Source organism: Canis lupus, chromosome 33, assembly GCF_048164855.1.
Source record: "Canis lupus baileyi chromosome 33, mCanLup2.hap1, whole genome shotgun sequence".
Classification (NCBI taxonomy): domain Eukaryota; kingdom Metazoa; phylum Chordata; class Mammalia; order Carnivora; family Canidae; genus Canis; species Canis lupus.
The window spans coordinates 14,606,926-14,633,404 of NC_132870.1; the positions used below are offsets into that span (position 1 = coordinate 14,606,926).

Here is a 26,479-nt window from a genome sequence, read left to right on the forward strand (position 1 = left end):
ATTTAATCTAAAGTGTGTCACTCATTTAGTGATTACCTATCTCTATCCCTGGTAAAATGAAAATTAAATATTTATTTATCTATTTGTAAACATATCTGAAACTGAAAGGCAATTAACATTTTAACAGGGTTCATATTTTATGAACTATTACAAAGATTAGGCTACCTTTTTAGAAAGAGAATTGGTCATTGTTAAACTGAAAAAAACATAACTAATGTTTTTAGATATTTCTGGGAGTTTGAAGAGTTGTAATAAAGAGAGTTCTAACAATGCAGAATTATATTTAGAAAACATGGGTTAACTATTTTTATTTTACTTTTGCACTGAGCATCCAAGTTCTAATCTGAAGATATGATTTATTCAGTTCGCATATAACTTTTTTGGAATTAAGTACTGTAAAGGGAAAGTCCTATGATAAAACGTAGCATCTCAGGAGCTGGAGTATATTTAATATATTTATACAGGATTGATCACTATGCTGTCCAAGGGGAGAATTGTCCTACTGGGGAAAAACTATTCCTACCAAAGAGGTCTTTTGTTTTCATCTGATTCATGGAAGAACATGGGTTTCTCCAAAAGCTTTGTTTAAAAACACAGAACTAAAGCATCACCCATTCATGGAAAAAAAAATCAGATCACTTTGACAATTATTTAATCTGGGTCACCTGGGTGGCTCAGTCAGGTCAGCTCAGGTCATGGTCTCAGGGTCTTGGGATGGACCCTGGGATTAAGCTTGGGATCCAGCCCCATATTGGGCTTCCTGCTCAGCAGAGAGCCTGCTTATCCTTCTCCCTCTGCCTCTCCCCCTTCCTCCTTCTCTCTCTCTTTGTTTCAAAATAATAAATGAATCTTTAAAAATTATTTAATCAAACATCTGTTGATAAAACCTCGGGAAAGACTTTGTTTATCAGTTATGATGGAGTAACAGGGATCAAATTTGTTCTGTTGCCTTAACCAACTAAAACTTTGGATAAAATATGTAAAGGAATAGCTTTCAATATTAGACAAGTTATATACAACATAGTGGTCTCTGAGGAAGAACAAATGGGGGAGGCCCTACAATTGCCCCTGTTTCCTGTCTGCAGTTTAGACTGAAGTGCAGAAAGAACTCAAATAGAGCTCAGTGCGAGTCCTGCATTAAGGAGATGGAATATTTGGGGAGGCTCAGGTGGCTGCGATTGAGAAGGCATTGCATCTGAGAGGGGAGAACTGTAGGAGAACCCTCAGCCACATAAGAAGTTTCCCTTCAAGTCTCCAGCGCAGTACTAACCAGAACATTTCTATGAGGAAACTATTCAAAATTAGGGAAAGGAATAGGAGGAATGATTCTAAAGTTGCAGACAGGGCTGAAAATACTTACATTTCCCAAAAGTAGCTTCTTATTCCTGGGGGTAATAGGCAGAAGGATATGGCTTGAGTAGGAGAGCTAAATTAGACCTAGATTAAAGGATGCTATGGTCCTGTCTTAAAAACTTAAAAGGAAATCAAAAGGATTGTCACATTGTTTCCAAGTAACTTAACTGCAAATCACAATAAATTTCAAAGTACTTAAAGGGTTGATCCCTTAAAAAAAATCTGACACTTCACTTTTTAATAAAAAATTACCAAGCAGACAAGGAAGCAGGAAACCAGGACGCATACACAATAAGGAGAAAAATAATCACAAATAACAGAATAGTAGAAAAGAACATTAAAAGACCCATTATATTATCCAAATAACCAAGAAGGTAGAGGAAAACATGAGTGTGCTGAGAAATACAAAACACATAAAATAGACCCAATATGAACTTCTAGAAATGAAAAATACATTTGATAGGCTTAATAGGAGATTAGAGACTACAGAAGAAAAGATTTTAGAAATTGAAGATAAAACTTCAGTAATAAGGACTTTACCTGAAGTGCAAAAGCAGAGTTCCAGTTTAGTATTAAGTATTAATAAGTACTAGTATTAATAAGACATGGACGTTTATGATTGGCCTGAGTGGGATGATCCAATGAAGTCCAAAAGAGACTGAACTGTAGTCTGGACTGGAACAATAGCAATTGCTTAGTTGAATTCTTTACGGCTTTGTCATCACTTTTTGATAAGAATTTGCATCAGGACACTATACACTATGATGTATACATGATTAGCATCTAGATATCATTATTTGAACAATTAAATTGTTGTACAGGCAAAGCACTTACGTCAAGCATATCTAAATATTATCTTTTTTTCTCCTTTGAAAATGTTTCCAGGATGGTATGAACCTAATGATAACAAAAAAGATAAATAACTGCACATTGTCTTCCAAAATGTGCTGAGGTATTAAGGAAGATAAACCTAGAAAATAAAATTCAAACTTCTTAGAATAACTGGCTAAATTCCTTCATTTTTAGTCACAGCAGGTTCAGTGTTTGACCTGTAAAGCTAATAAAGACTGGAGACCTCACTCTCTTCTTGACAAGCATTGTTGAGCATTTTTGGTTGCAGTTCAAGCTGAAAAGCATTCCTAATGAGATTTTTTTTTTCTAGCTCATTTTGTTGCAGATGAAGGCTTTTCTTTACTTTGTCCTTAGTTATGGAAAATAAGATCACTAACCTCTTGCTGATCACTAACTGTTGCTGAATGCATCCAAGATTTAATTGTTCAAATAATCCTCCAGCTTTTGCATATCAACTGTCTTTTATACTCTCAAATTGAGTAACCTTTGGATTTTTCTCCCTTACATCAAATTACTTCATTTCATTATTGAGTTCCATAATTCATAATTGATGTAACTAAAAAAAAAATAGGCATAAGGGATCTGGGATCCTGGGTAGCTCAGTAGTTGAGCATCTGCCTTCAGCTCAGGTTGTGATCCTCGGGTTCTGAGATCAAGAGTCCAGCATCAGGCTCCCTGCAGATCCTTTCTGAGCTGGGAGCCTGCTTCTCCCTCTGCCTATGCCTCTCTCTCTCTCTCTCTCTCTCTGTTTCTCATAAATAAATAAATAAATAAATAAATAAATAAATAAATAAACAAACAAATAAATAAATATCTTTTTAAAAAATTTTTTAAAAATTTTAAAAAGAGTAAGGGAGTTGAGCTCACTATGGATTCTGATTTCTACATGGTCATTTGGGCATTTAGAATTGTGCTTGTCATATTTCATGGCAATTCTGGAAATTTTAAAAATAAATACACCTAGCATTTGGAGTTTTATGCCATCTCCTGGGAAAATTACTGTTCTGCAAATTAGCAGAGCCAGAAACAAGTCCCTCATCAACCTGATAACATTATCTACATGAGAAAGTGTTCATGTTCATTTATAGGTGATATCTTTGCTCAATTTTATTTTGAATTCTACTTTCCTCTGGGTCATTTCTATATCAGTTCACAGAAAATCTCAAAACTACTTCTTGTGAAGTTGAGAGGCCCCTATTTACTTGTCTGTTACAGCGTTTACATTTTCCAGAGCACATCTTTCCTCCTAAAGAAAATTTTACATCTATTTAAATGTCTTGTCACCTTTCCCTTGCCAGGCTTACTGACTTTTAAACCTAAGCATTTGGAGCGTACAAATTCAATGATGTGTGCTAAGTTTTCCATCTATTTTAGACAAATTACATCCACCACTTTACCTTTACCTAGCTGCTCAGTACTACCTTTGAAAGAACCCAAGCATATCTGGCAGGTGTTGTATATCTTGGCTGAATCTATGCTGCTTTCCAGCATTGTGAGATGAGTCTATTTTAGGATTGGAAAAAAACCAAAGAAATCATATGGAAGAAAGTGTATGGAGCTTTATCACTATACTTTATATTTCAGGATTTTTAAAAAGATTTTATTTATTTATTTTATGAGAGAGAGAGAGAGATAGAAAGAGAGAGAAAGAGAGGCAGAGACACAGGCAAAGGGCGAAGCAGGCTCCATGCAGAGAGCCGGACATGGGACTCAATCCTGGGTCTCCAGGATCACGCCCTGGGCGGAAGGTGGTGCTAAACCACTGAGCCACCAGGGCTGCTCTATATTTCAGTTTTATGCTAGGTAATTTATGAAACTGATAACTCCTGGGTACACAAATGGGTGATTCGAAGAAAAAAAAATCTAATAATTAACAAACACCTACTTTGTTTCTGGTATTATAACTAGATATATTTACAGTTTCTTACAAATGTAAATAGGAAGAAGCATCGTTAAAACAATGTCTTTTAATATTTTTTAATCTAACATGTATAGGCTCCAGAACTTCAAAGTCATTATGAATGACGAGAAACTTTTTTTTTCATTTGTTTTTATTGAAGCTCGATTTGCCAACATATAGTATAACACCCAGTGCTCATCCCATCAAGTGCCCCCCTCAGTGCCTGTCACCTGGTAATCCCAACCGCTCACCCACCTCCCCTTCCTCAACCCTTTATTCATTTCCCAGAGTTAGGAGTCTCTCATGATTTGTCTCCCTCTCTAATCTTTCCCCACTCAGTTTCCTCCTTCCCTTATGGTCCCTTTCACTATTTCTTAAATTCCATGTATGAGTGAAATGATTGATGATTGTCCTTCTCTGATTGGCTTACTTCACTCAGCATAATGCCCTCCAATTCCATCCATGTTGAAGCAAATGGTAGATATTCATCCTTTCTGATGGCTGAGTAATATTCCATTGTGTATATATATACCACATCTTCTTTATCCATTCATCTGTTGAAGGAGATCATGGCTCCTACCACAGTTTGGCTATTGTGAACATTGCTGCTATAAACATTGAGGTGCAGGTGTCCCAGCATTTCACTACATTGGTATTGGAGTAAATACCAACTAGTGAAATTGTAGCTCTCTTTTTAACTTTTTGAGGAACTCCACACTGTTTTCCAGAGTGGCTGCAACAGTTTGCATTCCCACCAACAGTGCAAAAGGGTTCCCCCTTCTCCACATTCTCTCATTTCCTGTCTTATTAATTTTCCCCATTCTCACTGGTCTGAGGTGGTATCTCATTATAGTTTTGATTTGTATTTCCCTGATGGCAAGTGATGTGGAACATTTTCTCATGTGCTTGTTGGCCATGTGTATGTCTTGGTGAAATTTCTGTTTATGTCTTCTGCCCATTTCATGACTGGATTGTTCATTTCTTTGCTGTTGAGTTTAATAAGTTCTTTATAGATCCTGGATACTAGCCCTTTATCTGATATGCCATTTGCAAATATCTTTTCCCATTCTCTAGGTGGTCTTTTAGTTTTGTTGACTATTTCTTTCACTATGCAGAAGTTTTTTATCCTGATTGAGTCCCAACACTTCATTTTTGCTTTTATTTCCTTTGCCTTCATAGATATATGTTGCAAGAAGTTACTTTGGCCAGTTTCAAAATGGTTGTTGGTGTGTTCTTCTCTAGGATTCTGAGGGATTCTTGTCTCACTTGTAGATCTTTCATCCATTTAGAGTTTACCTTTGTATATCGTGTAAGAGAGTGGTCTAGTTTCATTCTTCTGCACGTGGCTGTCCAATTTTCCCAGAACCGTTTATTGAAGAGACTGTCCTTTTTCCAGTGGATAGTCTTTCCTGCTTTGTCGAATATTAGTTGACCATAGAGTTCAGGGCCCATTTCTGGGTCTCTATGCTGTCCATGGACCTATGTGTCTGTTTCTGTGCCAGTACCATACTAATAATCACAGCTTTTTAATAGCTTGAAATCCAGCATTGTGATGCCTGTGGCTCTGCTTTTCTTTTTTGATATTTTCTGGCTATTCGGGCTCTTTTCTGATTCCACACAAATCTTAAGATTATTTGTTCCAACTCTGTGAAGAAAGTCCATGGTATTTTGATAGGGATTGCATTGAAAATGTAAATTGCCCTGGGTAACATAGACATTTTCAAAATATCTATTCTTCCAATCCATGAGCATAGAATGTTTTTCCATCTCTTTGTGTCTTCCTCAATTTCATTCAGAAGTATTCTCTTAGTTTTTTTTTTAATTTTTATTTATTTATGATAGCCATCACAGAGAGAGAGAGAGAGAGGCAGAGACACAGGCAGAGGGAGAAGCAGGGTCCATGCACTGGGAGCCCAATGTGGGATTCGATCCCGGATCTCCAGGATCACGCCCTGGGCCAAAGGCAGGCACCAAACCGCTGAGCCACCCAGGAATCCCTCCCTTAGTTCTTAGAGTATGGATTCTTTACCTCTTTGGTTAGGTTTATTCCTAGGTATTTTATGTTTTTGGGTGCATTGTAAATGGGATCAACTCCTTAATTTCTCTTTCTTTAGTCTCATTGTTAGTGTATAGAAATGCCACAGATTTCTGGGCATTGATTTTGTATCCTGCCACAGTGCTGCATTACTGCATGAGTTCTAGGAATCTTGGGGTGGAGTCTTTTGGGTTTTCTATGTACAGTGTCATGTCATCTGCAAAGAAGGAGAATTTGACTACTTCTTTGCCAATTTGGATGTCTTTTATTTCTTTTTGTTGTCTGATTGACGAGGCTAGGACTTCTAGTACTATGTTGAATAACAGTGTTGGGAGTGGACATCCCTGTTGTGTTCCTGACCTTAGAAGAAAGGCTTTCAGCGTTTCCCCATTGAGAATGATACTCGCTGTGGGCTTTTCATAGATGGCTTTTAAGATACTGAGGAATGTTCCCTCTATCCCTACACTCTGAAAAGTTTTGATCAGGAATGGATGCTGTATTTTATCAAATGCTTTCTCTGCATCTATTGAGAGGATCATATGGTTCTTGTTTATCCTCTTGTTGATATGATCTATCACATTGATTGCTTTACAAGTGTTGAACCAGCCTTGCATCCCGGGGATAAATCCCACTTGGTCATGGTGAATAATCTTCTTAATGTACTATTGGATCCTATTGGCTGGTATCTTGTTGAGAATTTTTGCATCTGTGTTCTTCAGGGAGATTGGTCTATAATTCTCCTTTTTGGTGGGGTCTTTGGTTTTGGAATTAAGGTGATGCTGGCCTTATAAAACAAGTTTGGAAGTATTCCATCCCTTTCTATCCTTTGAAACAGCTTTAGTATAATAGGTACTATTTCTTCTTTAAATATTTGATAGAATTCCCATGGGAAGCCATCTGGCCCTGGACTTTATTGTCTTGGGAGGTTTTTGATGACTTCTTCAATTCCGTCCCTGTTATTGGCCTGTTCAGGTTTTCTATTTCTTCCTGTTCCAGTTTTGGTAACTTGTGTCTTTCCAGAAATGCATCCATTTCTTCTAGATTGCCTAATTTGTTGACATAGAGCTGCTCACAATATGTTTTTAAACTCATTTGTGTTTCCTTGGTATTTGTTGTGATTTCTCCTCTGTCATTCATAATTTTATTAATCTGAGTCTTTTCTTTTTTCTTTTAATAATTCTGGCTAATGTTATCTATCTTATTAATTTTTTCAAAGACCCAGCTCTGATTTTGTTGATCTGTTCTAAATAGAGATCAGTTCTTCTGGTCTCTATGTCATTGAGTTCTTCTTGAATCTATATTATCTCTCTTCTTCTACATGGTGGAGGTTTTACTTGCTGTTCTTTTCCTTTAGGTGCAAGGTTAGCCTGTGTGCTTGTGTTTTTTCCAATTTTTTGAGGGAGGTTTGTATTGCGGTGTATTTCTCTCTTAGGATCTCTTTTGCTGTATTCAAAAGATTTTGAACAGTTGTATCTTCATTTTTGTTAGTTTTCATGAATCTTTTAAATTCTTCTCTAATTTTCTGGTTGACCCTTTCATCTTTTAGTAGGATGCTTTTTTAACCTACATGTGTTTGAGTGTCTTCAAAATTTCTTCTTGTGATTGAGTTCTAATTTCAGAGCATTTTGGTCTGAAGATATGCAGGGGACAATCTCAATCTTTTGCTGACCGTTGAGACCTGATTTGTGACCCAGTATGTGGTTTATTCTGGGGAAAGTTCCATGTGCAATTGAGAAGAATGTGTATTCAGTTGCATTCAGATGGAAAGTTCTCTCTCTATATGTGAAATTTATTTGGTCCAGTTTATCATTTAAGGCCCTTGTTTCTTTGGTGATGTTCTGATTAGGATATCTGTCACTTGCTGAAAGTAACATGTTGAAGTCTCCTACTATTAGTGTATTATCTAAGTATGTCTTTACTTTGGTTATTAATTGATATTCTTGGCAGCTTCCACATTAGGGGCATAAATATTCATGATTTTTAGGTCTTCTTGTTGGATAGACTCTTTAAGTATGATATAGTGTCTCTCTTCATCTCTTACCACAGTCTCTGGTATAAACATTAATTTATCTGATATAAGGATTGCTATCTCAGCTTTCTTTTGAGAACTACTTGAATGGTAAATGGTTTTCCATACCTTCATTTTCAGGCTGTAGGTGTCCTTAGGTCTAAAATGAGTCTCTTGTAGACAGCATATAATTGTGTCTTGCTTTTTTATCCAGTCCAATACCCTGTGTCTTTTGATGGGATCATTTAGCCCATTTACATTCAGAGTAACTATTGAAGGATATGAATTTAGTTTTTGTGGATTGTTTCTTTGGGCTTCCTCTTTCTTTTACAGGGTCCCTCTTAATATTTCTGGCAGAGCAGTTTTGATGGTCACATATTCTTTCAGCTTCTGCCTCTCCTGGAAGCTCTTTATCTCTCCTTCTGTTCTGAATGACAGCCCTGCTGGATAAAGCATTCCTGGCTGCATGTTCTTCTCATTTATTACCCTGAATATATCCTTCCAGCCCTTTCTGGCCTGCCAGGTCTCTGTGGAGAGGTCTGCTGTGAATCTAATATTTCTCCCCATATGAGTTCAGAATCTCTTGTCTTGCTCTGCTTTAAGAATTTTCTCTTCATCTTTGAAATTTGCAAATTTCGCTATATTAAATGTCAAGGTGTTGAATGGTTTTTATTGATTTTTGGGAGGTCCTCTCTATCTTTTGGATCTGAATGCCTGTTTCTTTCCCCAGACTAGGGAAGTTCTCAGCTATGATTTTTTTCAAGCATACTCTATGGTCCTCTCTCTCTCTCTCTCTCAGCCTCTTCTGAAATCCCAATTAGACGTACAATCTTCCTTCTCAAGCTATCATTTATTTCCCTAAGCCTTTCCTGGTGGACTCTTGTTTCTCTTTTTTTCTCAGCTTCCTTCCTTACCATCAACTTGTCTTCTATGTCACTCATTCTCACTTTCACCTCATTAACCCTAGCAGTTAGGACATCTAGGTTGGACTGCATATCATTTAATGGATTTTTAATTTGGGCCTGATTAGATCTAAATTCTGCAGTAACAAAGACTGTAGAGTCCTTTATGCTTTTTTCCAGAGCCACCAGTAGCTTTATAATTGTACTTCTGAATTGAATTTCTGATATCATATCAAAATCCAAAAACTGTAACTCTGTGGCAGAGATTACTGCTTCCAGTTCTTCCTTTTGTGGCAAATTCTTCCTTTTATTCATTTTGTCCAGTCCAGAGTGACTGTATGAGTGAGCTGAATCACAAATATCAACCACAACCTAAGTAAATTACACCCTAGATGATTCTGAAGAGGTCAGAGACCAGAAAATAAAAGAAAAAGAACAGAATAAGATAAAACAAAAGGATGACTGAAGTGAAAAACAAATTTTAAATAAAGTAGAAAAGATAAAAAGCCAAAAACCAAAACAAAGAAGAAGAAAAAAATTTTAAAAAAGAAAAAAGAAAAGAGGAAAAAGAGAGAAAAAAGAGGGGGAATGGTGGTGGTATACCTGAGTAATGTAATGTACCTGAGTGGTCCTAGAAGGTTATCCTCTTGGTTCCGAGTCTATTTTGTTCTGTATGTTAGAAGATGCACCATCCCAAATTTATAAACCAGCAATACTTATATAAAGCCCCAACATTGTCCACGATAACATAAACAATATGAAAGACGGAGGCAGAATGGGAATGAAGAGAGAGTATGTTCTCACACTTGAATCAACACGCTTTTCCACTTGGTTCTAGATGTATGTTGGTCATGTTTTAGAAGGTGCTAACTTCCACCAATGTAAAGCAAAATGAAGCAGAAAAAAACAAAAAACAAAAACCCGTATCTTGTATATCTCCCAAAATTAAATTACATATGTTGAAGGGAATCTAGAAGTGAAAAATAAACTTAAGACATGTAATTGTAGAAATACGAAAGTCAAAAAGGAAAAAACTTAAAAATGAAGAGCTGGTAAAATATTGTAATTAAGATGGGAAAAGAAACAAAATATTGGAAAATTTTAGTCTGATAGAAAAACGAGTCGCAATGGAAAAAGGAAAAAAAAAAGGACCCTCTAGTTCTATATACTATTTTCCCTCCGTCATGGAGCTTTCCAGCGCTACTGGGTCAAGAACTTGAGCTTCCCCTGTCCTTCCAGCTGGTCTTCTCAGGGAGGGTCTGCTGTGCTGATTCTCAGGTGTGTGAACCTGGGGGAACTGCCCCACCCCCTGCTGGTCCCGGGCTCAGTAGGAGCTGTTTACCTCCATAAGGCCTCTGTTCCCTGATGGCCCCACCTCTCCCAGGCACACAGTGAAACAAGGATGAATAACAATGGCAGTGGCCAGATTTCCAGCTCTGAAATCAGCTCCCTATGAGTAACTAACTGTAGTCTCCCAGTCCACACTGGCCTAGATTCTCCTGGGGGCAGGCACAGGTATGCTGATCTGCACAGCTTGTGGGCAACCAGTGACAAGAGTTCTTGCTTTCCTGTGCCCTCCCCAGTTCTGCTTGTCCCAGGGGGAATGCAGGATCTTCGGATTTGTCTGCTTAGGCGCCCTGGGATGCAGGGTCCTGTGCCCCTGGATCTGCACTCCCAGGGTCCACCTCTCCTGAATGGAACAGGGTATAGCCACCTCTGTCTGAAGCCTGTCCACTTAATCGACTGCCTTCTCCCAAATGCCCCAGATGCCTGCGGAGCTCCAGCCCTTTGCCCATATTGGACCGTAGTTTGCAGTGAGCTTTCCCCTACGTGCCCCTCTTCTTATAGTGACTCCACGATTCTTGAGGCTTCACTTCCCCTCCTGCAATTCTGGCCTATTTCCCTGCTAAGCACTTTTCTGTCAAGGAAAACTCCAATGAGGATTTTTAGAATTCACGCTCCTCCAGGACTGGGCTTTCCTGACCCTGAGGCTTTCACCACTCTGCTTTAGCCGGGCTGCTAGTGGTTCCCCTTCCCCGCTTTCTTCTTCTTCTTCTTCTTCTTCTTCTTCTTCTTCTTCTTCTTCTTCTTCTTCTTCTTCTTCTTTTCTTCTTTTCTTCTTCTTTTCCACCTTCCTACCTTGGCAAAAGTGAAAACCCTTCTCTCTGTAGTGTTCTGACTGTTCTCTCTTTAAATCTTAAATCTCAGGTCAAATTTGTAAGTGTTTAGGATGTTTTGAAAGTTATCTAGGTAAGTTTATGGGGCCAGATGAGTTGAGGACCCCCTACCCTTCCACCCTTTTGACCCTCCTCCCCAGAAACTATTTTATGATTTTATTTATTTATTCATGAGAGACACACTCAGAGAGAGGCAGAGACACAGGTAGAAGGAGAAGCAGGCTCCCTTTCAGGAGCCTGATGCAGGACTCAATCCCAGGATCTCAAGATATGACCTGAACCAAAGGCAGACATTCAACCACTGAGCCACCCAGGTGCCCTTCCCCCCCCCGACAAGAAACTATTTTTAATAGTGTATGTAATAGTTTCCTATTGCCGTTATAACAAAATACCACAAATGTGGTGGCTTAATCCACACACATTTTTTTCTTTTACAGTGAGAATTCTGGAGGTGAGAAATTCAAAATTCACTGGGCCAAAACCCAATGGTTTGGTTTTGCTAGGCTATACTCTAAGAGGCTCTAAGGAAAGGATCTCTTCCTTTGCTTCTCTAGCTTCTGGAGCAGCATTCCTTGTATTCCTTGGCTGGTGGGCTTTTCTTCCATCTTTAAATCTAGCAAAATCTCATCTTGCATCAGTAGCCACATTGTCTTCTGTCTTTGTAGCCAAGTTTCCCTCTGACTCCTGTTATAACAGACAATTATATTTGACACCCAATAAGATTATCCAGAATAATCTTAAAATCTTTAATTTAATATCTTTAAAGTCCTTTTTGTCAAAAAAGTGAGCCCTCACAGGTTTCAGGGATTAGGACCTGGAGGTTTTTGGGGTCACTTTCAGCCCATCGCAGAGTCTGAAGCAGTTCCTTATTTAAGGATTTTAATTTATTTTGTAATGAAGCCATTTATTGTGAATGATTAATTTTGCACTAGGAAATAAACAATGCAGTTTATTAAAGAGTTCATCTAAACGTATTTAGGTATGTCCAACTACCAACATTAAACTAAGGCGTTGTCTGTCATGTTCCTTTCAAAGTCTACTCTCTGAAAACTAATGAACTCTAAGCCAGTATAAACACAGAAAATGCCCTGTTCCAATCCTCTCCTTTCAGCATCTTAGTTTGAATTGTCCAGCATCCTATTTGCTGCCAGAGACCATTGCAGTTAAAGTTATCTTTATCTGTTTAAGTCTTAACTTAAAGAATATTTGCAAATGGTTTCTATTTTTGCCAACTATTTTCTTCTTAAATGTAAAATACAAGTGCTAGGTTGTGTATTTTATATTCAAAAGAAGCTAAAATGTTTATATCACACACACACAAATTTGAGCACGATAAAAATTAGTTCAGAGAAAGTGGGAAAATGTTTTAAGTGAAAATAACAACATGAGTAGAGGAGAGAGTTTGTGTTTCACCTACTATGAGATTTGACTTCCTACAAACTGAACAGTATCCTTTCATGTTCCCTTAATACTTATTGTGCTGGGATCACTTACTTTATTTTCAGCCAGACTGAAGGGCAGCACTGTGGCTTTTCCTTGAAGCTTAAACTTCTAGTGCTATGTCTGGAATATAATTGCAGAACAAATATTTGAAGCAAATTGGATTGGACTATAATAGGATGTGAAATATGAATTTGATCAGAGCAAAAAATGCATGTATATCTAAGAATTTGAGTGGAAGCATATAAGTAGAGAAATGGGTCACATTATTGAGATCCTTTTCAAACCAAGAGGGAAAACTGATCTGCAAACTACATTAAGTTTGAATAGTAAAGGGAAGTTCATAGAGTCTTTAATTCTGACCTAAGATAATGAGAGTCTGATTCATGGTTAAATCAGTGAATGTGAAGGAAAAGAGAAAAACACAGGTGGGTTGAAGAAAGAAGGAAAATTTCAAAGGAAAATGGCTAGGATAACATCGCCAACTTGATCTTTTAATGTATTTACCTGCAAGTTTGTTATGCATTTTTAAAACTCTTTTAATTATTCAACTTGGAAGCAATATTCATAATTGTGTCTTCTTTGTTTTTGAAGATTTTTCCAGATTTTGAAGTTATCATTCTAAAAATTGAATCTTAAAATCATATTTCACCATTTCATGGACTATTTCCATCATTTGATTCATTCCAAGTATAATGATTTCAAGCTAGTATGTGCAAGTCACCATTCAGCCGTTCTTTCTATATTTATAAATTATAGCTCTAATATGATTTCCCAATGTTGTTTCAGGAATATTTAATTTGGTCAGGAATCAGATTTACTCAAATACTAATATAGACATTTCTACTGTGTCCAATGTTATCTCATTTGCCTATATGAATAAATAAAAATTTCCATTACTATTAACCTTACTTTGTGAAAATATCATTTTATTAATTTAATCCTTTCTTGGTCCAAATAATTTATTTTTGTCATACATCTGTATTACAATCCCTGTACTAAAAATAAAATAGAAGATGAATTATTTAATTATTTAATTCAAGAAATATTTGTTGTGTACCTAGTATACTCATAGTACTAAAAACAGCACGTAATCCCTGTATTTTAGAGTTTTACTTTCATCCTATTTTATTTTATTTTATTTTATTTATTTTTTCAATCTTAACTCCAGTTAGTTAACATACAGTGTTATATTGGTTTCAGGGGTAAAATGTAGTAATTCAACACTTCTATACATTACTCAGTGCTCATCATAAGTATACTCTTTAATTCCCATCACCTATCTCACCTATACCCACACCCACAACCCCTCTGGTAATGGGCAGTTTGTTCTCTAGAGGTAGGTGCCCATTTCTTGGCTTGTTTCTCTTTTTGTTGAGGCCTTTATTCCAATTTTTAAACTTTTCAAATATACATCTTCCCAAAGACTGACTTCCCAAAGACTAATATGTCGCCCACCTCTATCCTGACACACCTAAGTATTGCTATTATTTCTTTAGTCTACTGTAAACAAATCACATGACTAAATAGGCTGATAACCAGAGACTGGAGATCAAAATCTGGGAATACCTGGAGAAGAAAGGAACTCAGGTCAGGGACTGGAAACATTACTTTAAAACTATCAAGGAGCTGAGAGCTAAGATCTTTATAAAATCTGTGGACAATGCCTGCATCATTCTGCAGATTGGCAATGCTCTTCTTCCTGCTGATGACTTCAGAATCAAGTATGAGACAGAGCTGGCCATGTGCCAGTCTGTGAAGAGTGACATCCATGGATTACACAGGATTGTTGATGACACCAATTGTCATTTGGCTGCAGCTGGACATTTGGAAATTGAGACACTCAAAAAAGAGCTTCTTTTCATAAAGAACCGCAAGGAGAAATTAAGAGGTCTACAAAAACAGATTGTACAAATCTGGGTTGACCATAGAGTTGTATGTCCCAAATCTTAGGACCTCAGAAAGATCATTACAGACAGGCAGGCCTAGTACCACAAGATGGCTTAGAAGAACCCAGAAGAGCTGGACAAGTACTGATCCCAGATGACTGAGGAGAGCACCACTTATGGTCACAGTGTATGCCACCGAAATAGGAGCAGCTGAAATGATGCTCAGTGAGCTGAGATGTATGGCTCAGTCCTTGGAGAGTCACTGGGACTCCATGAGAAATCTAAATGCCAGCTTGGAGAACAACCTGAGGAAGATGGAAGCCTGCTATACCATGCAGATGGAGCAGCTCAGCAGGATCCTACTACACTGGAGTTGGAGCTGTCCCAGATTTGGGCAGAAGGGTAGCACCAAACCCATGTATAGGAGGCCTTGATGAAGATCAGGGTCAAGCTGGAGGCTGAGATTGCCACCTACCACTGCCTGCTAGTAGTAAATGGAGAGGACTTCAATGTTGGTGACCCTGGACAAATGCAACTCCGTGAAAACCATCCAAAAGACCACCACCTGCAAAATTGTGGAAGGCAAAGTTTCTGAAACCAAAAACATGAAAGTTTTGAGGCTTTGAAGCAGCAGAAGCAGGATATTCTTTGGGGAGCAGGAGGCCAATATAAAGTTAAGAAGTAAAAAAAAAAAAAAAAGAAAGATATAGGGGAAAGTTGACTGTGTTAAAGAGTAAAATTTTCTTCAGAGATAATATAACTGTAAACTTCAATCTAGTTATGCCCTAATTGTCATGAATTCTAAAGTAATACAAATCCTGAATAAATGAGATTTTACTCCATAATTGAAAGAGAATTACTTTAACTGACCTAGTTTCTTCTTTATAAGACAATTTAAATCCTTTTTTATTCATAACATTTTATTGAAATACAAGTCATCATATTCTGTGTATGTGAAATATTGAAATCATTTTTTGAAACTTTACATTTTGTTTTTGCTAAACATCTATAAAAAAGGAAAATATTAAGATAATAAAATAATGGCTATGGCAATAGGAATAGGTTATTTGATGAAAGGGAAATAGTAAACTTTTTTAGTAATCCAAGAAGTGAGGATGATTTCTTTTTCATTTTGGTCATATATGTTCTCCTGACATTTTCTGTTTAGGTTTAACATTAACCGTTAGAATTAACTTTAAAAATAAGTAAAGCTTGTTATTTTAAATAATGGGCTTAATTATATAACTGAAAGGGAACAAATCAGTTTACTTGAGAGGTGCAATAATGTTTCAGAAACATCACACACACAAAAAAGTTGTATTGAAGGATTACTGTATCTTAAAATATAAATAAGTGTCTCCTGTTTTGGTGAAAATGGTTACACTGCTCTAATAAATATTTCCCTTTATCTTAAAGGGAATTAGGCAAAATTCAATCTTTTACCTAAATAAATTATACAATCTCAAAAGTTTTGTGTTACAAATCTTAAGGTTCACTGTTAAAAATACTTTGTTATTTTATTAGAAAGTCAAAAGGAAAAAGTTGTATAAAATTAATTTCTATGTGGAACATTCACTGAATATTTATTTTATTGGTGTATTACAGATTGCAAAGGTACCTTTGAAAAGGTACTTAGGTGTTTAAGCAAGATAAACTTTGTTTCATAGGAATCCTAGTTATAAATTTGACATTTCAGCTGAGAAATCCCACTGTCTGTCTATGAAATAAGATAACAATAGGAGAAGAATTTTAATATATTTTTAATAAATCTCTTCAAGGAGAATGGCTTTTAAAAATGTTATGACTCAGAAATGGTGGACTATTTATATCATTTTTCTTTAAGGAAGACTTCTGGTTAGTTTAACCAGTCTTTTAGAAACTTATTTGTCAATGAATGTGTGTTAATTCTGTTTCCTTTTTTGAAATTGGCAATTATTTTTTGCTTTCCTGTCTTTCATATCAATTTAGAGGTATACTTTAAAGCTTAGAGTCAAGGAGAGCCATGGCACTATAGGCCAAGCCTTAGAGAACTTCTCTAAGTTGAGCTAATTCAAATACCCAATATACTCTATGTATACTTAGATCACTATGATTTCACTTACATGGATTGAGTTTAACCATAAGCAGCCTACATTAAATTTGTGATATTTATCAAATATAAAAATCTGCAAGTCACATTAAAAGGGGTAATAACATTAATTTTGTGTGCTTTGGAAGAGAGTCAATAGTGATTCCTAGGTGCATTTCACTGAGGGTGCAATTCTGGAAAAAGTTTAGAAAGTAAGAGCACGTTAAATTGAGTGTTAAACTTGAAGTAATGGATACTTATGTCCATAAGGTATTGTGTAAATTATAGACATTCAGCACCTTATTTCACGTTAGAGGTATTAAAGGCTAAAATGCTAATATTGAAGGTATTATATCATTTATAGTTGAGAATAATTCTATGGTCTCTTTTTCTAAATATTCCAGCTCTCTTCTAATGCAATTAACCTCTTTCATTTTATTAATGACATTTAGATTATAATGACTAAAATGGAAAGGAAAATAAAGGAAATCTTGCCAGTGCCTCTTCATATATAATATATAAGACATGGCAAATAGGTTTTATCTCTCATGCCTATTCTGATAAATTGGTAATGGTTACCAGAAGGGCTGTGTAAGAAGGAAGCTGAATATAATCTCAGAAGAGAGAATGATTATTCAGATATATTTACTGTGGGTTCTTGATATTCACCATCTGCCAGTAGATATTTGATTTTTGCAAGAGATATTTATAGGACCTCTGTGAATTTCCATTTTAAAATTGGAACATATAATTTCCCTTACCCCTACAAAAATATATATGCATAGATAAAGAAAAGTAGTACTGAGAGATGAATATCAATCTGTTTTGCTCATTCACCAGCTAAGAAACTCATTCTTGCACATCCTAATGTATATGATTCAAATTTGGGTCTCAGGAAAATTATAAATTAACTCATAAACTTTCAGGTTGAAAGTGTAACTATTCAACCTGTAGATGAAAATACTGTACTTTTGTAAATATTGCTCAAATGGCTTCTTCAGTGCCATGAATGAAAATACTATTTTACTAATCTGTTCAAATCAATAATATTTGCTTAAGATCCAAATCATGCTGCTTAATTGGGCCAAAAGTTTTCAAAAGAAGAAAAATCCCCTTTCTCCTACCATAAATTGAGAACACTGTCCAGAACACCACCTTAAAAGGGAACCACATGACAAGGTGACTAGTGAGTAAGGTATTAGGGATGAAAGTAAGATGCAAAGCATCACATGAAAACTCTCTAGCCTCATCACTGAATTTGGAAGATAATAACACCATTAGGAAAAACGTCTGCATTGTGGAAAAACCTATCTGACATTGTTACTGCCAGTGTCATCTACCCAGATAAACTGCACAACTCTGTGTGCAGCCAGCTCAAACAGCCAGACCTCTACCTAGGAGATGAGATCATTCAGGTTCACGTTGACCCAGCCACACCACACAGCTCTGGAGGTGCTAGGCTCACAGTTGTCATGAAGTAATATGGATAGGCCATTAAAAGAGCTGTGATGACTCACTCCCCTGGGCCAGGGTCTGCTTATTTTACTGTATGCAGTAAACAATTCTCTCAATAGAACTGAAATACTTGGTAGTGAGATTCTTTTCCCTTTGAATGGATTTAGAAGGCTTTTGAAGGCATTAAGAAGACTATGTGCATACTCATATTATCATTTTGTGTGTATGTGTGTGTCTGGCACTACTATGTATTTTTGTCATGTTGTCTCAAAAATATCTATAGATTTTATTTAAGTCCTTAGTAAGAAGTTACTAGGTTTTATTTTAGAATTCTGGTACGATTGTCACACACGAAAGTAGTGACCTATTTTTCTCTTTTTTTTTTTTGTTAATTTTTATTTATTTATGATAGTCACAGAGAGAGAGAGAGAGAGAGAGGCAGAGACATAGGCAGAGGGAGAAGCAGGCTCCATGCACCGGGAGCCTGATGTGGGATTCGATCCCAGGTCTCCAGAATCGCGCCCTGGGCCAAAGGCAGGCGCCAAACCGCTGCACTACCCAGGGATCCCCTCTTTTTTTTTTTTTAAGATTTTATTTATTTATGAGAGAGAGAGAGGGAGAGAGGCAGAGACACAGGCAGAGGGAGAAGCAGGCTCCATGCAGGGAGCCCCACGCGGGACTCCATCTGGGGATCATGCCCTGGGCCGAAGGCACCGCCAAACCGCTGAGACACCCAGGGGATCCCTATTTTTCATTGTTTTTAAATTACTTGGAGCTTTGTTTACCTGGTGAATTTCCAATTCACTAGTACTTTATCAATTTGTGACTTTGCCAACTGGTGAGCTTTAATTTTAAGGCTTCGCAGAAGCTTTCTTGAGACAGGCTATTATGATAACATCTCTGTAAGTGCTGAAATATGACAAGCTTCCAAAGCAGTTGTAAAATAATTATAACTGCCAATCTTGTCTGGGATTGATATTAAAACGAACAAAGGGAACTCAGGAATCTAATTGTTGTTACTGGAGCCTGTGGTGCTATTTAGGCCAAGATTTTTTTTTTCCACCCAAATCAATCAGTAGTAACCCCTTGATTTTTTTTTTTTTTTGACAGAAGTTTACAAGCCTTTCTGTGCCAAATGAGACTTCTGAACTCTATTCAAAGATATAAAATATACTCTGAAAATACAATATTTTTATTAACAATGGTTTTCCATAATTAAAAAATGACAGGTTTTGTGCTTGAATGAAAATCTTTGTTATTATAACCACTGACATCTTGGTATGATTATATTTGTTACCAGTACTGAGACATTCTCATGGGCACAATCTACCCGACTGGCCCTGGTGTAGTTTTTTGAGATCACTTGTATAACTTAAAGATAGAGACAGGTCTAGTTGATAGAATATTAAGAAATTTTGTTGGCCCCTTGTTTCCTTAGCAATATCATAGAGGCAGGTCATCCCCCCATAATGTGCCTTAACTAGAGGAGGAAACAAAAAAAAAAATCATAGATGGATAGTGTACCTGTACATTATTGCCCCTGGACACTATTCTGTCCTCTTATCCAACATTATAACAATTTATATAAAATAATAGTTAACTAGAATTATGAATAAAAATAGGTAAATGTGTAAATCACTGATGAATGCCTTTTCTGAAATTTTATTTCTTTCAATGACAATCGGCGATCTTCACTATATCCCCAGTTAAGTTGTGCTTCCAACCAACTCCAAATTCCTGTTTCATATTTATATTCCTGTGTTCTGCTAATGCCTATGTTACATAGTATTAGGGGAAAGATAATTCTTTGCTTCAACCAGCTCCAGACAAAATCTGCAGCTTCTTCTTGAGACGAGCAAGCATATGGAATGTGAGTAAAGTTATTCTTCATCATAAACATTTTTAACTAGTGGAAAAGATAACTTAAAAAGGCCATATGCTTTAGGAATGTAATTTTATTATGGAAGCTTCTGAGTAGGCCATACAAAGAGGAAAAAAAAATCTGGTGGTTTAAACTTCTCATGAAGCTTGGTACCTTGCAGTCAACACTATTTCTCAAACAGTATTCTCCACGTCCTCTTCAGTAGAAATCACAAAAGAGCAGAAACCAAGTACTGGTCTCATTAGCCAGAGATTGTAGGTTTGCTCTTAGTTGGGCTAGGATATTTTAGTCATGATGCTATTATAAAAAGGAATATGTTAAAGTGAAGGCAACAGAGTTTTGGGGAGTCAAAGAGAGCCAGATTAAAATCCCAGTGCTGCAAATTAGTAACTCTTCGATATTGGAAAATTCATTCGAACTTTTAATTTTAGGTTTCTATATTTATAAAATAAAGATCATGTTACATACTTCTTAGAGTCATTGTGCAGATAAATTGAAAGCATTTGCCCAATGCCTGCAACACAGCTAGCACTCAGAAAATCATGGTTATTATTTTTAGTATTAGTACGAGACTCAGTATGAAGTCTGTGGATAGTTATGGATCTATTATCTAATTTACCTAGTTTTATTCCATATTTTCATCCTTAGATAGCTGACTACATACAGATGATAGGATGATAAAATTTTAATGTTATCAATGTCATTAGTAAAAACACTTACCCAAGTCAACAGTCACTTGGATAGTATTTATGTATCCAGTTTTTTTGGTTGGTAAATATATAGATATCGTTGTGCTAGAGGATTAATCTGTACCTATCCTCTATTTCACCAATTGAAGAAAAATCAATAGTTCTGATAATAAAATGAAAGATGGGTGAAAAATTATAATGACGTTCCAGGTTTCTTGATCACTAGAACAATAGTTTAATTAGGTGGCAAACACCCAAATAATATTTATTGGTTTGTAAGCATGCTCATGAAATGGAATCTAGAAGTCATTGTGCAATGCTTTCTGTAAACTGTTTCTTAGAACTTTGATATACCTCAAGCTTCTAGAACTAATACTTTGATAAATTTCCATTAACTAAATTGCTCAAATAACCAATTCCAATTTCTCCTATAAAATAAAATAAACTGACAGCTTATCCTCGCAGATTGTAAGCTCAGAGCTATTCAGCTCTATTAAACTATTGAGCAATTCCACTTTTTCTGCCAGTGAAATTATTTATTTATCAAGAATCAGTTTTGCTCCTTGAAAGTAGTCTTTGCAATTTTTTTTTTGTTGTGTTTTTTGTGCTTTGGGTTGTTTTTGCTTTTTTTAAATTTTTTTTTTATTTGATGCTGACAAAATAGTGGGACTACATTGAACTATAAAGCTTCTGCACAGCAAAGGGAACCATCAATAAAATGTAAAGGCAATCTACAGAGTGGGAGAAAATATTTGCAAGTCATATACCTGATAAGGGGTTGATATCTAAAATATATAAAGAATTTACACAACTCAATAGCAAAAAATCCCCAAATAAAATGCAAATGAAAACCACAAGGTATCATCCCACTCCTGTTAGGATGGTTATCATAAAAAAGACAAAGGTAATAAGTGTTGGCAAGTATATGGAGAAAAGAGAACCCTTGTGCACTTTTGATAGAAATGTAAATTGGTACAGCAGCCATAGAAAATAGTATGGAACTGCTTTAAAAATAAAAATAAGGGACACTTGGGTGGCTCAGCGGTTGAGCATCTGCCTTCAGTTCAGGGCATGATCTCAGGATCTGGGATCGAGTCCCACATTGGGCTCCTTGTGGAGAGTCTTCTTCTCCCTCGGCCTCTCTGCCTCTCTCTGTGTCTCTTATGAATAAATAAATAAAATATTTTAAAAAAAATTAAAAAATAGAACTACCATACAATCCAGTAATCCTTTTTTTGGATATATATGCAAAAGAAATGAAATCAGAATCTCAAAGAGATGTCTGCATTCTTACATTCTTTGCAGCATTATTCACAATAGCAAAGATATGAAAATAACCTAAATGTCTGTCAACAGAGGAATTGATAAGGAAGATGTGGCATATATGTAAAGTGAATATCATATAGATATGAGAAAGAAGGAGATCCAGCCTATTGTGACAACTTGGATGGACCTTGAAGGCATTATGCTAAGTGAAATAAGTCAGAAGTCAAATACTGTGTAATATCATCTATATGTGGAATCTAAAAAAGCCAAACTCAGGGGCACTTGGATTGCTCAGTCAGTTTAGGAACTTGCTTTTGGTTTTGGCTAAGATCATGATCTTGTGGGTCATGGGATCAGGCTTGTATTGGGTTCCACACTTGGCAGGGAGTCTGCTTAAAATTCTCTCCCTCTCCTCCTCCCCTCCTCTAAAATAAAATAAATCTTAAAAAAAACAAAAAACAAACAAACAAACAAAAAACTCAGAACCAGAAACTAGAATGATGGTTACCAAGGCCCAGGATATGAAGAAAATGGGGAGATGTTGGTCAAAGAATACAAATTTTCAGTTGTAAGATGAATAATTTCTGGAGATCTAATTGTAACTACATTGCAAGTAATGACTACAGTTAATGATCCTATATTATATACTTGAAAGTTGCTAACAGTGTAGATCTTAAATGTCCTCACTATGAAAAAGTGATGGTAATTATGTGATGCAATGGAGGTGTTAGCTAATGTCATGGTGGTAATCATTTTGCAACATATAAATGTATCAAATCAATAAGTACACTCAAATTTACATAATATTTTATGTCAATTATCTCAATAAGACTAGGGAAATAAGTCAGTTTTTATTAATCCTAAAAATATAAGTAATCTAATTGTACTCATTATAGAAAAATGCGCTATTTAATTAATTATATTGTTTTCAATGTACAGACCATATAATTTTTTTAACTTTTCATTTTAATTCCAGTTAGTTAACATACAATGTTATATTATTTTTTAATGTTTTATTTAAATTCAATTTAGTTAACACATATTATTAGCTTCAGGTAGAATTTTATGATTCATCAGTTGCATATAACATCTAGAGCTAATTACATTAAGTACCTTCCTTAATGCCCATCACCCAATTACCCCATCCTAACACCCACCTCCCATACAGCAACTCTCAGTTTGTTCCCTATAGTTAAGAGTTTCTTATGGTTTGCTTCCCTCTCTGTTTTCATGTTATATTAGTTTCAGGTGTATGATGTAGTGATCCAACGATTCCATAAATCACCTGGTACTCATCATGAGATGAGAAGTGCATTCCTTTATCCCCATCACCTATACTCATCCCAATTTCACTCATCCCCCACCCACCTCTCCTCTGGTAGCCATCAGTTTGTTCTTTAAGAGTCTGCTTCTAGTTTGCCTCTTTTTTTTACCCTTTGCTCATTTGTTTTATTTCTTAAATTCTACATATGAGGGAAATCATATGGGATTTGTCTTTCTCTGACTTACTTAAATTTTGCATAACATTATACTCTCTAGCTCCATCCATATCATTGCAAATAGAAAGATTTCATTGTTTAAGGCTGTATGATATTCCATTGTGTGTGTGTGTGTGTGTGTGTGTGTGTGTGTACACATATACACATCTTATCTATCCATTCATCTGTTGATGGACACTTGGGCTGCTTCCATATCTTGACTATTGTACATAAAGCTGACATAAACATCAGAGTGCATGTATCCCTTTGAATTAATGTCTTGTATTCTTTAAATAAATGCCAATAATAGAATTGCTACATCATACAGTAGTTTGACATTTAACTTTAAAGGAAACTCCATACTGTTTTCCCACAATGAGTTCACCAGTTTGTATTTCCACCAAAAATGCATGAGGGGGGAATGCATGCACATCCTTGCCAACATCTATTGTTTCTCATGTTGTTGATATTAGCCATTCTGACAGATTTAAGGTGATATCTCATTGTAGTTTTGATTTACATGTCCCTGATGATAAATGATGATGAGCATTTTTTCATGTGTTTGTTGTCCACCTGGATGTTTTCTTTGGAGAAATGCCTGTTCGTGTCTTCTTCCCATATTTTAATTTGCTTATTTTGTTTTTGGGTGCTGAATTTTACAGATTCTTTATAGATTTTGGATACCAACTCCTTATCAGATATGTCATTTGCAAAAATCTCCTCCTATTCCATTGATTGCCTTTTAATTTCATTGATTGTTTCCTTCATTGTGCAGAAGCTTTTTATTTTGATGAAGTCCCAATAGTTTGTTTTTACTTTCATTTCCCTTGCCTCAGGGAACCTATCTAGAAAAAAAGTTGCCATGGACAATTTCATAGTCTACGGCCATACCACCCTCAACGCGCCCTATCTCGTCTGACAATTTCATAGAAGTTACTGCCTGTGCTCTCTTGTAGGATTTTTATGGTTTCAGGCCACACATTTAGCTCTTCAGTTAATTTTTACTTTATTTTTGTGTATCATGTAAGATAGTGGTCCAGTTTCATTCTTTTGCATGTAGCTGTCCAGTTTTCCTAATACCATTTGTTGAAGAGACTTTTCCTGTTGAATATCCTTTTTTGCTATGTTGAAGATTAATTGACAATATAATTTTGGGTTTATTTCTGGGTTTTCTATTCTGTTTCATTGTTCTGTGTGTCTGGTTTTGTGCCAGTACAATACTGTTTTGATTACTACAGCTTTGTAAAATAACTTGAAGTCTGGAATTGTGATGCCTCCAGCTTTGCTTTTCTTTTTCAAGGTTGCTTTGGCTACTTGGGGTCTTTTGTGGTTCCATACAAATTTTAAGATAGTTTGTTCTAGTTCCATGAAAAATGTTGTTGGTGTTTTGATAGAGATTGCACTAAATGTGTAGATTGCTTTGAGAAATATAGATATTTTAATATTTTTTCTCCCATTCCATGAGCATGGAATATCTTTCCATTTCTAGTGTCATCTTCAGTTTTGTTCATCAGTGCTTTATAGATTTCAGAATATAGGTCTCTTACCTCTTTGGTTAGGTTTATTCCTAGTCATTTTATTTTTGGTGCAATTGTAAATGGGAATGTTTTCTTTATTTCTCTTTCTGCTGCTTCATTACTGGTGTATAGAAATGCAACTGATTTCCATATGTTGATTTTGTATCCTAGGAATTTAGTGAATTTGTTCAGCAGTTTTAGCAGATTTTGTGGAGTCTTTCAGGTTTCCTATATATAGTATCATGTTGTCTGTAAATAGTGGAAGTTTTACTTCTCCCTTACTGATTTGGATGCCTGATTGCTATGTCTAGGGCTGCTTCCAGTACTATGCTGAATGAAAGTGGTGAGAGTGGATATCCTTGTCTTGTTCTTTGACTTTCGTGAAAAGCTCTCATTAAGGATAATATTATCCATGGGTTTTTCATATATAGCCTTTATGTTCTCTCTAAATTTACTTTGTTAAAGGTTTTTATCATGAATAGATGTTGTACTTTGTCAAATGCTTTTCCTGTGTCTATTGAAATGATCATATTATTCTTTTTCTTGTATGATATATCACATTAATTCATTTGTGAATATTGAAGAACCATTTCAACCCAGGAATAAATCCCTCTTGATTGTGATGGATGATTTTTTTAATGTATTATTTGATTTAGTTTGCTAATATTTGTTGACGATTTTTGTATCTATGTTCATCAGAGATACTGGCCTGTCCTTTTTTGTGGTGTCTTTATCTGTTTTTGGTATCAGGTAATGTTGGAAATAGACAATTGTTTTTATTAAAAGAATAATGTTGAATAATTTGGATAATCTTAGTAAAGATCAGTTACTAGAAGAGTTGAAAGAAAAATAACATAAAAATCTAAAGATTCTCTCTTGAATTCCTATGCAAATGTTCCAAATTCTAGTTCTACTTTAATAATGTCAAAAACAGATAACAGAAACAGTTATAATACAGAATTTTTGTATATAATATGATAAATGAAGAGACTATATGTGCTGTAGTTTTCTTTTATTAAAATCTAAGTTTGAAATGATATACCTGTGAGCAATTTTTGAAAACATATATTTGACTTCACCATATATATGACATGCTTATAGTTCTACACTTACATATACCAGAAGAAACCTTCTTAAGTCAAATTCCAAAAGTTGTTTTTAGGAAATAAATTAGGAAAAATGTGAAAAGACATAACTAAATCCTATATATTTAGCTTTGTGGTGTTTTCATTTAAACTTTATAAAATACATAGTTATTTTTTTGTTTGTTTTATTGGTATTAGACCACACACACTTCAGAAATATATGCTTGGACTCCTTTTTTAATGATTAAGCAAATTCAAGTAATTTTAATATAGTAGCACAACCACAAATAGAAAGTTTCACTAGTTATTAGAGGAATAAATTATTATCATGCACAAAAGTTTAAATAAAATGAAAACAATTCGGGGATCCCTGGATGGCTCAGCGGTTTAGTGCCTGCCTTTGGCCCAGGGCGCGATCCTGGAGTCCCGGGATCAAGTCCCACGTGGGGCTCCCGGCATGGAGCCTGCTTCTCCTTCCTCCTG

General features: G+C 35.8%; 1 protein-coding gene and 1 pseudogene across 3 annotated transcripts in view; both read left to right on the forward strand.

Moving 5' to 3' along the window:
- The window catches only part of CCSER1 (coiled-coil serine rich protein 1), a 1,367,203-nt gene that overhangs the window by 1,215,872 nt on the left and 124,852 nt on the right, over positions 1-26,479 (forward strand). The window lies entirely within an intron of this gene.
- Positions 10,654-15,182, forward strand: LOC140623524 (keratin, type I cytoskeletal 18 pseudogene; annotated as a pseudogene).